Consider the following 14,028-nt stretch of genomic DNA (forward strand, 5'->3'; position numbering starts at 1 on the left):
AAAAAACTATCAGTTATTATTACAGTAAAAAAGAATACATTTTAATTTTAAATATATTATAAGTATATCTTAATACAAAGAATTTTGGTAATTTTAATACCTACTATAATAACACAAGAAGAAAATTATTTTTGTAATGCTGCCTGTTTTTCAGGTTTTATTAAAAGCGCGAATTAAAATAAAATTGAATCTCCGAATTGTAATTACTTTTTTTGTACACATAAACAATAATTGAATTTGTCGAAGAGCAGGGGACCTGATAAAATTCACGAAGTATAAAGGTAACCACAAAAATAATATAATATCGATTGATTAATTTCCGGATAGTTGGTTTTTCTGGAAAACGTAAATACCTGTGTTATTATTGTCTCTCTTTTAGATGCTAGTAGATATTTCATAATACAATTATTATTTTATATTTTATATTGTCGTTTTAAAAGGGTGAATCTCATGAATAGTCGTAAAATAGTATCCATAACTTATACATTTATAGTGATCTTGCTTTTTTTTTCATCAGCAAAATATGTATTCATTGAAAAAAATGTGGTTCTTTAGAATGCGTACAATCAAAAAGTTTATTGTTGTCTTATAAATGAACATATTTGGGACTGTGCTTTTCAAGAATTATATTATACCAAATACTATTAGAGAACTCAAAATAGTGAATGTTTTGTTTGTCTAAATATCATGTGAAAAAGGTTGGTACGTATTAAATGAGGCATGAAACCTTTTTGAAACCTTTATAAATACTCATATGAAAGTTTTCATTAAATTTATATTCATGTTATTATAAAAAATACTAGGATCATAGCCTTTAAAGTAATAAAGTTTTTTATCTTAATGATTTGTGTCTTATTTATATTTTACGTAATATTATGTGGTAATTATAAAAATAATCGGGACGAAGAAAGAAATTTTTTAATTTGATAAATTTCATGAAAATATACATGCACCATTTTCATGGGGCGTAGTTTAATTAAATTAAATCTAACTTTCTGTTAATGATAAAATACAACTTTTAATGTATAAAGCTTTATATTACTTACGGTTTTGTTTTAATTAAAGTTGTTTGCGTCGGTGATAAGCAGCGACCTGCAGAGGCTGGAAAGTTTCTAAAAACCCGACGAAAGTCTCACAAATAACCGAAAGCTACAGGTGCTTCGAGAGAAAGATCAAAAGCTTTTGAAGGATTTTATTCGCGGTGTTGCTAGCAACAAGTGGATGGCACTGCGGCTGGAGATGTCGGCGTGGTTGTGGTCGGGTTGGTTTTAAGAGCGATCCGGCTATGGGCGGATCTTATAACGCCGCCTCCGGAGGCTCGGGTGGAGGACGCCTACGCTCGAAGCCTCCCCTGCCCTCCACCCTATGACACTTTCAGGGGGCACAGCGTTAGTTGTCGGGTGTTTACAACAAAGTAACGTGCGGCATATGAGATGATCGTTATACGTGATATTGCACTCTTGCTTCTGGACTATGTGGCATGTAACCAGACAATAGTAAGGTTCATAATAGAAATTAATTTCTGAATTTAAATATATCTTACTAATTTTTAGCTCTTATTTATTTTTAATTATATAAATATATTTATTACGTATGGAGTATTCTCATATTTTAAACATAACACTACTATACAATTGTTTTAATCAAGAAATAACATAACATACAAAATATTATCAATATATTAAACCCTCAAGCAAAAAATAAATGCAACCGTCAGAGTGTCTAAAAAATTTCTTTCTGTCCAAAATAAAGTCGAAATCGTGTTTTAACTTTGTTCCCATTCTTTTAAAATTAACCGATGTGATTTATTTTTACTACATATTTTTATAGAACGGTATAACAATATAAATATAACAATTTATTAACAACTATCAGCCTGAGATTTAAGACTCGGCTTCCGACTGGGTCTAAAAGCTTTGAACACTCTTACGGTGTTATATGTAAAAAAACACTAAATATGAAAATATGTATAATAAAAATGAGATGTTTCATTTATTCTGTTTTTGTTTAGCGCTAAAAATATAAATAACAATAGTATAGATACTGCTCTATTTTAAATATCAATCTTAGATGTGTATTATTATAATAATTAAAACATAACTTTAAAAAAATATAGATACCTTCTAACACAATGCCAGCATTTAATTAAAACTATATGTACACATACCTAAATTATTTGAAAGCACCTCAGTTATATAATTACCTACTAGAAAATATCTACGAAAACCCGGTGGGGTTTGAAATCGCACCCGCTGGATTCGTGACAACATAAACATGGACCCTCTAAACCAGAGGGGGGCAAACTGCGGCCCGCGGGCCGCATGTGGCCCGCCGGGTATTTTTTTGCGGCCCGCCATCATTAACTGTACTTCTGATTACGAATAACTTTTTTATAATTTAAAAAAAAATATTGACATAGAGTAAAATTTGTTTAGCAATAGTACGCGATCCATTTTCAATAGATATTGATAGTGTACCGACAGAGCTACAACTTGAGATTATTGATCTGAAGTGTGACGCTGATTTAAGAAAATTGTATCGTCGTGAAGAAATCTCCAAAGTTTACAATGCCCTTAATTCAGACAAATTGGACCAACTTATGCAAGAAAAATGTTCGTTATTTTTTCATCAACCTATATATGTGAACAAACATTTTCGATCATGAACCTCAATAAAAAAAATTTACGATCAAATATCTCCGATGCCCATTTACAAGCAGTTTTGAGAATATCAACTACAAAATTAACACCTTAATTTAAAAAAAAATGTGCAACAGTATTCTTCTCATTAATTTTTTTGTAGTGTTTATTTTTCGTGATAATAAATAGTGTTTATCTAAAAATGGTATTTTACTTGCGGCCCGCCGCTCATTTTGAATTTTTGAATTTGGCCCTCCATCTAAAAAGTTTGCCCCCCCCTGCTCTAAACCAACCCGCCATGCTCCACAAGAGCATACTTCAGTGAAACGGAAAATAATTTTCAACTATAGGAGCTACGAAATTTTGGACTTGCAGGCAGTCGCAGAGCGGAAGTCAAGCTGTGAACACGTCAATTTGTTTAGCGATGGCGACGGGGGTATTAATTCTTAAATCGTGTAAAGATGACCAAAAAACGTTACCCATTTACTTGAAAAAGAATACATGTCAATGAATATATTATTATTGTTACTAATAGAATAATAAACAGAACATTAAATGGACGCATGTTGAATTTTTATGACAAATTATATTTCGTTCGGCACGCGTCATTTACACAATCCGCGCATCGCCTTTCACGATCTTTTTAGACCGTGCCCCAGCTGAGGTATAGCCTTAATACTACTACTAATATCTTTTATTTTGTTAACTGTCAATTCATGGTGGAACTGCATTGTATTGTTGTTTTTATTTAATAAAACGCAATTTTTATGTAGTACTTATTCCACTTTAATTCCACTAATAATTAAGGTGGCTATTCGATATAATTAGCATGCTATTTAAATGTGGTAATTAAAAAGTAATTATCTAGTCAGCAGTCAATATATTTAATTGAACGTATCGCGAGGCCCTACGTTTGGATGTAAAGAATCGGCAGTTGTTTACGTCTGGGAATGTCTCAGGAGCAGATACACAAGATTGAGATCTCTGAGACTGAGGTGAGAAAGGCACGGAAACTTAAAAAACGGAAAATAAATGAATTTGATGATTAAGGATTCGTGACAATGTGTTTTACACAATTGTACCACGTACGTTTTACCTAATTACGATTAAATTAACAAGTAGCATAGGTACTTATCTTAATTACTAGCTGACGATAGGATCTCTTCAAATTTAAGTTTTAACATACTTGATAAAGCATATAGATAACGTTGGACGTCACATCTTTTTCAAACATTTTTTCTAGTACGTATTTAAAATTATGTATGTTCAATAAAAAATAGCACATAGTGTATAATGAATGTATTTGTAGTTTATGAACACCCGATGCTTGTTGGCAATTTGTCTCATCGGCGCGACAATGGTTTCATAATGTCCAGTGCACGGGATAATTTACGCTGTTTTGTTCCCAGGAATTTTTTATCACATTATATTGTGAGTTGAAGTTTTTTCACTTTATACTTCATCGTTCCATGTTTTATTATAAAATTCGCCAATATACAACATATTTTTAAATAAGAAGTATGTTGGTATCTACGTACATTGTAAATTGTTACTACTATTAACTATAATGTGTCTGATCGCATATTTTATTTACATTCTAACTAACGGAAAATTCTAACATAACTTACATTACAAAAAATGTTGTGTCAGTATAATGACTGGTTGTATATTATATTATGCACGTGTATTATATATTTCATATTGTAAACTTGATTTTAAAAGCAGGAATGTCCTCCCGATCCCAGTGGCGTAGGGTGGAGGTAGGCTGTTAAGATCCGACATCAATAGTGTACACTAAACTTTGTCAGTCAAACGTATGTGTTTTCATTAAACTAATACTACAATGTCTAGATAGTGTTTGTTAGGTTTTTAAATTCAATTAGGCCTGCCTTATCCAAGCCATAGTAAATAATAATAAAAAAAATGTTCGTTTATCTATAAAATATCTAAAATTATTCCATTAAACCATACATACTTTCAGATATTTTATGGATAGAAGAATATTTTTTATCGATTGTGGTGTGGTTTTTTTTTTCTCAACCATCTCCGATCCTGATAAGATCATGGAGGTTTGTATTAAAAGAGTTTGTTTTTACGAGAAATGAATATCAGCCACTTGCTCAACGTATTAGATTCATACCCTGACGCAAACACAAATTGAAAAACAATATGTGTATTTGCCAGACCCAGAATTTGACCGACGACACTAAGAAAAAAAAAATGGTGTGGTTACTAAACTAACCGACACCATCTGTAATATGTATTCTTAATTCAACGAAAACAAATACGTATGACTGAAAAAGTGTGCACTATTTTTGTCGGATTGTCCATAGAATATAAGGCAAATAAACATTTTTAAAAAAATACATTTATTTTTTTCATTCCTTAACCATAATCACCAACATAAATGTTTGAATTTTTGTTTATAAGTGAAAAAAATACAGGGCAATTCGCAAATGTCTAAATTTCTCCAAAAGTCATTTTTGCTAGTTAACATGTTCTTGCCTTGGGGTCTTCATTTACATTAATATATTAATACATAAATAAAATATATATGTAGTATTGAATTTTATTTTTTAAATGATATGTGTAATTCAATTATAACATGATTATAGATCGATTGGAAGTGGTATTACTGGAAATTGGCACAAACAGTAAGTAACAATTATTAATAGTGAAACGATTATTATTATAGACAGTACAACTTAAAGTGTAATATAACTATTATGAATAGTAAAGAAAAAAACATCCACTAGTGACTGGACTAACAGCGTGAGAGATGAAACATTACTACAATAATACACCGAGAGAAAATGATTAAGTAACAAGAATAATCAATTTATAAAAATAATTATGAATTCAACATAAATATGTTGGATATAAAGATGTTAAAATAAAAATTCACAAAAATTTAATAATTTATGAAAAACAGAATATTTTGAATAATGCTATCAAATAGGTTAACCGCGAGGTATACAGCATCTGCATTGGGGTGGTACGAATATCGCACAGTTACGAGTGGTATTGTGTGTAATTTGAAAATTAATACTCGCCAATATAGGAGTATTTGCAAATAAATCCACGAAGAAGAAAAAAATGTGTTAAAAGAAAAAATACTCTTTGGATGGACGATGATTATAATATTAACATCATATCCAGAAGAAAACGTGTCGGAAAATTCTTTTTATTACAACGTTTTTATTAGGTCGTATTCTTATTTGTCCGGTGGTTGTTTGTCCGGTACAAATCTTGCAATCGATTTTTAATTATTTTCCCAACTAGCTAGACATTTGAAACTTTTAGAATATATCAGAACACGATGCCAATGCATTTTTTAATAATTTTAGCCATCTTTAAGGGGGACATGCTCGGCGTAGGTCAAAATGGAGCTTTTATTGCATTTTCAAACCATGATCCTGGACATTCCTTAAACGTTGTAGATAATCTATTTATATAATTTTGAAGCCTTATTATCCTTTATATTTATTTTAAATATTTGATGACTGCATAAAGTATTTTTATTACATAAAATAGTATTCTTTTAAACCTCTCGCTCTAATGTTTTAGAATATAGTCATATTTCGGTACATGAATGTGCAGTGGTGTTAAGATTTTGTACATTTATTAATTTTTAAACGCATTTGTAAAACCATTAATATAATTTATGACGAGATAATTTTAGTAAAATATTCACGATAAAAATTATATTGATAATCTCTGTGATCCCAAATTTGACAAGAATTAGGCATTTTATTATTCAAAAAATCGGCAAAATTTACTCATTTGAAGATAATTCTAAAGATATTAATTATAAGCTATGTCTTTGACCATTCAAGTTTGATAATTATCTTACGAATATTGATTGCTTTATAATAATTATTGACCTAAGAATAAGGTAGTGTTTTTTTGAAATACGCCATTTCTTTTGGCATTCCCCAGTGGTTAAGCTACAACATACGGCCGTAGCCATAAATTGACAAACTATAATTGAAGTAGGGAGTTAATAATATTGACGTGCGTGTTTGAACATGTACCGTTTAAAAAAAATAAAAAAAAATTTGGTTAGGTAACCAACAACAACCAACAACACCAAAATATATTTAAAACATTTCATTTTCATATTAAACTTACAGTTCAGTAGTTTATTATTTATTAATTTGAACTAGCATTTATTTAATATAAATCCTTCGTAATGATAATGAAAATAATTACAAGATAAAAAGAACTTTTTATATACAACGTTTTTAAATTTTCTGATGAATCGTATAAACTTCGATCAAAAAAAATTGTATTTGATAGAAATAATACTGAAATGTCATTTTGACACTCATATTGATTTCCATAGTAACGCACGTATATATTATTAATTTCCTAGCAACCAATAATAGTGGATTGGATTACGGATTTATTACGAAATAACTTTTCATACAAAACAGAATTAACTAAAAATTAATTCAATTCTACTTAACGGCCGACATGCTCAGCGTAGGTCAAAATTGAGTTTTTATTGCATTTTCAAACCATGATCATGGACATTCCTTAAACGTGCAGTGGTGTTAAGATTTTTTGCATTTATTAATTTTTAATCGCATTTATAAAACCATTAGTATAATTTATGATGAGATAATTTTAGTAAAATATTCACGATAAAAATTATATTGATAATCTCTGTGATCCCAAATTTGACAAGAATTAGGCATTTTATTATTCAAAAAATCGGCAAAATTTACTCATTTGAAGATGATTCTAAAGATATTTATTATAAGCTACTTCAATGATAGTTTGTCAATTTATGGCTACGGCCGTATGTTGTAGCTTAACCACTGGGGAATGACAAAAGAAATGGCGTATTTCAAAAAAACACTACCTTATTCTTAGGTCAATAATTATTATAAAGTAATCATTATTCGTAAGATGTTTATCACACTTGAATGGTCAAAGACATAACTTATAATAAGTATCTTTAGAATCATCTTCAAATGTGTTAACCTTGCCGATTTTTTGAATAATAAAATGCCTAATTCTTGTCAAATTTGGGATCACAGAGATTATCAATATAATTTTTTATCGTAAATATTTTACTAAAATTATCTCGTCATAAATTATACTAATGGTTTTATAAATGCGATTAAAAATTAATAAATGCAAAAAATCTTAACACCACTGCACGTTTAAGGAATGTCCATGATCATGGTTTGAAAATGCAATAAAAACTCAATTTTGACCTACGCTGAGCATGTCGGCCGTTAAGTAGAATTGAATTAATTTTTAGTTAATTCTGTTTTGTATGAAAAGTTATTTCGTAATAAATCCGTAATCCAATCCACTATTATTGGTTGCTAGGAAATTAATAATATATACGTGCGTTACTATGGAAATCAATATGAGTGTCAAAATGACATTTCAGTATTATTTCTATCAAATACAATTTTTTTTGATCGAAGTTTATACGATTCATCAGAAAATTTAAAAACGTTGTATATAAAAAGTTCTTTTTATCTTGTAATTATTTTCATTATCATTACGAAGGATTTATATTAAATAAATGCTAGTTCAAATTAATAAATAATAAACTACTGAACTGTAAGTTTAATATGAAAATGAAATGTTTTAAATATATTTTGGTGTTGTTGGTTACATTTTTGATAACGTTTGATAACGCATGCTGCAAATCAGTTAATTGTTCAAGAATACTTATTTATAACTGCGTCTGTATATTTTATACTATACATAATATTCTCAGAAGATATCAAAAAGTGACATATGGATTGTGATTTTTCCAACGTTAGTATTGTATTTTGTTTGAAGCCGAACTAAGGAAATAATTGCCAGAGAAAAATGTTTGAGTTCCGCAAGATTTATTTTTATTGAAGTGGTTATCGAATGAAATGTTTGCTTTAAAATAAATTGAATTTACTTTTAGAGAAATAATAAGTGGTACTTATTTGATATTTCTTTAATGTTAAAAGGATTGAACATATTATATCCGCCTATTTTTACTGAGAGAATTTTTGTATTGTGAAAGAAGTAGAGCTTTACTATATTATAAACTGGATGCACACACTCGACGTAATATTATAAGATTTCAGATTAATGATTTTATTTTGTTAAATATATAAAATTACTGATATACTCGTAGATTGAATTTTAAATACGTATGCAGATATAATTGGATTCTTATTTACTATTATTGTCTGTTAATTTAATATGAATTTCAAAAGGTTTGTTTAATTTTAATTATTATGAAACAAATAAAGCCTGTGATCGACTGATATTATTATAAGACATAGGTACAATATTATTATAACTCTATTGAATTTTTGTTGCTGTGTCTAACTATGGGTATTTTATAACAATTATTGACTATAATTTTAGCACTGTGGGTGATCACGGGTCTCTACGTTTGGTGTGAAGCGTTATTACGTATATTTCTTTACGACTGGGAATGTCTCTAGAGCAACCCTGAGACTGAACTCGCCATTCATTCAAATGAGCTTTGATTGAATTTACATGACTTTAAGTTAAGAGTACCCGTGGGAGAGAGGAGCGCGTAGTGGCCATAACAAAACTGTTGAACAATTTGAATGAAGAGATCCTCACGTTGGCAATATGACACTGCACATTTTCTAAATGCAACAAAATGTCCCCTTGTGGTGACCAGGTCGGACGGTCCGATGAGCTGATGAGCACAACATGTAGTTGAATTTATTTGAACAGTTCTTCACTTTCCGTATACATTTTAGGACGTAGTTTGCATCCTGTATTTCTCCGCCACATAAACATCCAGTTAGAGCATGAAGGAGAACTTTTAAGAAAGGTAGAATGATGTCGAGGAAGCCAAAGGCGAGGCACGAGGCATTACATTCTTGGAGGGCCATCCTTGTGATGTAGCACTGAGGGAAAATAAGAATATATTTTTAATAATATTAAATTCCACATAATTTAGTCTATAGCTGTTTGGGTTTAATACCATTTTTAAAACTACAACATTAAACAAATTTATCTGTTCTTATATATTTTATTTACAGAAAGAGAAAGGTGAGATCAGGGAACTTAGAAATAATGGGAACTGAAATACATAACAGGTAAGGCGATAGCAGGTAACCGACTCGAGTAAGGAAGAATCCGGGTTAAGCTTACACACGTGTCAAGAATACGTTATACGTCGAATATTGAAAACTGCTCTCGGTTTATGCATTTACGCTCATTTAATGTTGGTGTGTTACACACACTATTGCACGTGCATAATGCGTGCTTCATTTTCGTAGGACACTCATAAATTCAAAACCCTGCATCAAGATGCGGCGTATTGAATATAGCCTATCGGTATTCTTTTTATTATCAATTAATCAATTATTACGAATTCCAAGGGAAATTGAACGCAGGTGATACGTCATGTATTATTAGATTTAAGTTAGTTCTTTATTAATTTCTAGGTGTTCTATTAAATTTAAATATTATGTTGTATTTATTACTAGGTATTTAAAATTAAAATTGGGTTAGGGCCATGATAAGAAAAGAGACGTTGATTTTAAATACATATGGAAAAAAAACAGTACTTACTAATTTTTCATCGGTTTTTTAAATTTTGTTTTATTTTTTGAACGGCATACTTTTAACAGTCACTGCCAGAATAGCTTCGGTATAATTCGAATATTATTTGGAAGAAACCATTATTATATTCATAATATAGTTTTTGATAATTACTAACGATAGCGCACGACATTTTCAGTGTTGGACAGAATGGAGAAATATACCGATTTGATTTTGCTCACATCAACGAAATAGACAACTTTTAGATATAGGTGCGCCCCTATACCCGCACCTAACTACTCCATCGTTGCTATTTGATCATTTTATCTATTTGTGATGAATTGTTGCAAATGATATTGTTCGTCGTTTTTATCACAATTCAGAATCTTTTTAGATATCTCAATGAAAGTACTAAATTTGTATAAAGCAAAATAATTGTGGTCGCTGTGTATTGGTTCAGTCGTCTTGAGTTTAACTGAAATACATAGACAAATAGACAAAATATTTTCTGTGCAGATATTGTCGTGAAAATAAACATAAAAGGCATACATTCGAAATTTCAGCCACACTCTTAATTTGAATTACTAGTATAATAATAGAAGCATTATAAAACAAATGAGCCCTATTTGAATCAATTCAACTCAACCAAAATCAATCAATTTTCCAACTCGATCAGAATCAATAATTTTATTACAGTATTGATTAATAAATTAAATATATTTTAACATAGGTATTAATATTTGTATTGTAGTAATAATCCATACCTACAGAAATCGTTAATTTATCAACGAGCGAAAATTTTGTTTCAAAAGCTTCACGTTTTTTGTGTTTGTTACGTCATACACGTCTGTTTTTTCGGGCAGTTTTGTTTCTCTCAATTAATTTGCTGTGTGCGTCATACATACCTGGCTACTTATATTGAACGAAGTGGTGTGCTCCTGAAAAGTAAATAGGGACAGCAAATAATAAAGAAAGGAAACAAAAGCTTTCATCGCTGACCATATTGGAAAATTTACTCCGCAATACTTCAAATATATGTATTTGACAATGAAAATAGTAAATGAAAAGTTATATTGTAATCTGAAATTAATTTCTTCACAGCATTAGTTATTTGTTATTTAAAACCCTCATACCCATATTTGTTTACCATTATTTAATCGTATAACTTCACGTTACTGTACATTATAATGAATTTCACGTTGCACTGTTGCCAACGAGATCCGACATTTTCATTATAATGCACATTGTTGGTACTGAAATTGAATTGCAGCCTGTTTTGTTCACTGACAGATGGCGGTAGTTTTGCGGGAATGGCATCTGTTTTTCCGACGCCTGTGATCATTGTTGACAGCAACCTGACGTCACTACTTAATTAATCAGAAATTAGGGGAATTTGTTGTTATTATTTTATTGACACGAATGTATTGCGCACTAATAATAAAGGTCTAACCGAAATTAATGATTTTAATGGAAGTATATAAATTTTAGAGTGCTCAATTAAAAGTATATTGTCATTGATAAACTTGGGTCTAACGAATCATCTAAATTAGTGGTAAACAGCATATTACTATTCAAAAAATAAGAAAAAAAATCCCACCATATAAATGACAAAAATCAAACATTGTCCTCCATTCTCCACGGTCTCCAGCAGGTTCCGACCATGCATACCATGAGCTTCAGCGGAGTCATTGTTTTCTCACCTTTTGGTTCCCGTCTGGATGAGGATTATTTTCTGTAATCATATTGTATTTGGCACACGGTGAAAATATTCTTAACAGAGAAGAAGCATTTTAATATATTATGTATGGATCACTTAGAACCTAGGTGCATTTAACGGCTAGGTGTAAATTGTAAGTATTAAATTATGGCGTATTACAGTTCACCGTAAGCTGCTGTACCCGAAACGGATGGCCATATAGCATTGAGATGAAAATGCTTCGTTATTCGTGGAGCATCACAGACACTGATGAACGCTGTCATTATTATCAGATTTTGAGGTTTTGGGTACGACTTAATATTTACGAACACCTACATGCTAACAAACTTTAGAATTATTTATAATTGTATATAAACATACTTACTTATACGATATAAGTAATAGAATTTATAATTATAGCATTATATTCCGGTGGCATTTATTATTGATTTTTTATGCGTTTTATTTAAACATGAATTTCATCTCAATACTATACGGCCATTTATTTCTAATTCAAAATGTCATAGCAAACTATGATACTATCAACTGCATACGTACATATTTCTGGACACGCCATTTTAGTTATATGTACAGCTCTTTCTTTACTCTTCACGTTCCCATTTTCCTGCTTGGGTACAAAAATCGTCAGCAGAACTGTAATTTCAAATAAATCTAACATTGTAGCAGGTCTCATATAAATTATTGTCTGTGGTTGAAATTGAATAAAGAATGTAAAAGTAATACATTTTTGTAAATCAAAGCATAAATTTGTAAATCGAATACTCAAAATAAACCTAAACACACGATTACATTGTTTACGCCTGTTCAAAATCGGGCGCAGGTTCCAACCAAACGAAATGTTGGAAAGCGATAGTACGTAACTGGGCGTCTTACGTGGGCGAAGTCGGCGAAGCGTTGAGCGACGCGCGCAACTCAAACGTATAACCGTGTGTGAAAATGTTCGTAGACAAAGTCTTTTTTTGGTTATACGGTTATACGTTTGAGTTGCGCGCGCCGCTCAACGCGCTTACCTAAGACGAGCCGTTAGACGGTAAACGTAGTTCGGGACGGCCATGATTCCGATGACTTCAATATTCAAAAAGTCTTATTAATGAAGAGAGTTAGTATGTACAGTCCTACAAACTTATCTGAAGAATGGTCAAAAATGGAACTACAAACTACCATATCGACGTCATATTGGAAACGTCATTCGAATATCAGATTCTTCAGGTAAGTTTGTACAAACCCACAAACTTATCTATATAATGGATGGGGGAGCCACTGTCGAAAACTACCCAATCAAGACTCGCAACTGGGTAGAATCTGACGTTCGAATGACGTTTTCAAAATCCGTCCAATTTTTAGATAAGTTTCTTTAGATAAGTGTGTAGGACTGTAGGTCTGTAGCGTAGGTAGCGGAAAATGATCATGAATAGATGAGTTTTATTCAGGCAGCCAAGGTCCACCTTGGAATATAGCTGTATAAAAAATTGGAGAAGGGTAAAACATAATATGTGAAGATAATGATTCTTATAACATAACTTTCTGTTAGCGTTAGGTACCTAATCGTTATTTTTATGTCATAAACAATACGAAATAGGAGTTTTCTGTTTTCAGTTTCGATGCATTATTTTACTGTAACTCATTTTTAGACAATCCAACGAGTTTGAGTGATTTATTGAAGTTTTGAAAGGGAGCGTTAGATATTTGATTCATTTGAAATAATCTGTCAATCAAAATCTTGTTCCACAAATGGTGTGGTATTAGCGATGATTGTATTGTATCCATACTCTTTAAAAAAAACAGAAATTTAAAATACATTTTATTTACATTTAGTGAACCTTACGAATTATAAATTCAAGACGTTCACAGTATGACACGGAGAAAATGTAACAGAATGATTAATAGAGTAAACAGAAACATCATAAAAGAATGAGCTAAATAGAACATATTATATATATAAAAAAAACAATGTCCACCTATAAACCTTCACGCAACTGGAATATATCAATATTCGAAGCAATTTGGTTGAACATCACAAATTGTGCTCCCGATTGGCAAGCTAGTTCTGCACCATGGAAAATCAAAAAACTGATGGTTCCATATTCTACGATTGTTATCAGGTGTCCTTATGGGTCAATACTAACAAGAATGGCGGAG

General features: G+C 30.8%; 1 protein-coding gene across 1 annotated transcript in view; it reads right to left on the reverse strand.

Moving 5' to 3' along the window:
- Positions 1-1,254, reverse strand: part of Ms (neuropeptide receptor myosuppressin) — a 74,464-nt gene extending 73,210 nt beyond the window's left edge. Inside the window, exon 1 of the mRNA XM_085957151.1 lies at positions 1,047-1,254. The gene's annotated coding sequence lies outside the window, so the exon portion shown is untranslated. The remainder of the gene's footprint in view (positions 1-1,046) is intronic.
- Between the last annotated feature and the right edge of the window lie 12,774 nt (positions 1,255-14,028).

The sequence above is a fragment of the Rhyacophila brunnea genome, unplaced genomic scaffold, assembly GCF_057557595.1.
Source record: "Rhyacophila brunnea isolate RB1 unplaced genomic scaffold, BYU_Rbru_1.0 scaffold_6, whole genome shotgun sequence".
NCBI lineage: Eukaryota > Metazoa > Arthropoda > Insecta > Trichoptera > Rhyacophilidae > Rhyacophila > Rhyacophila brunnea.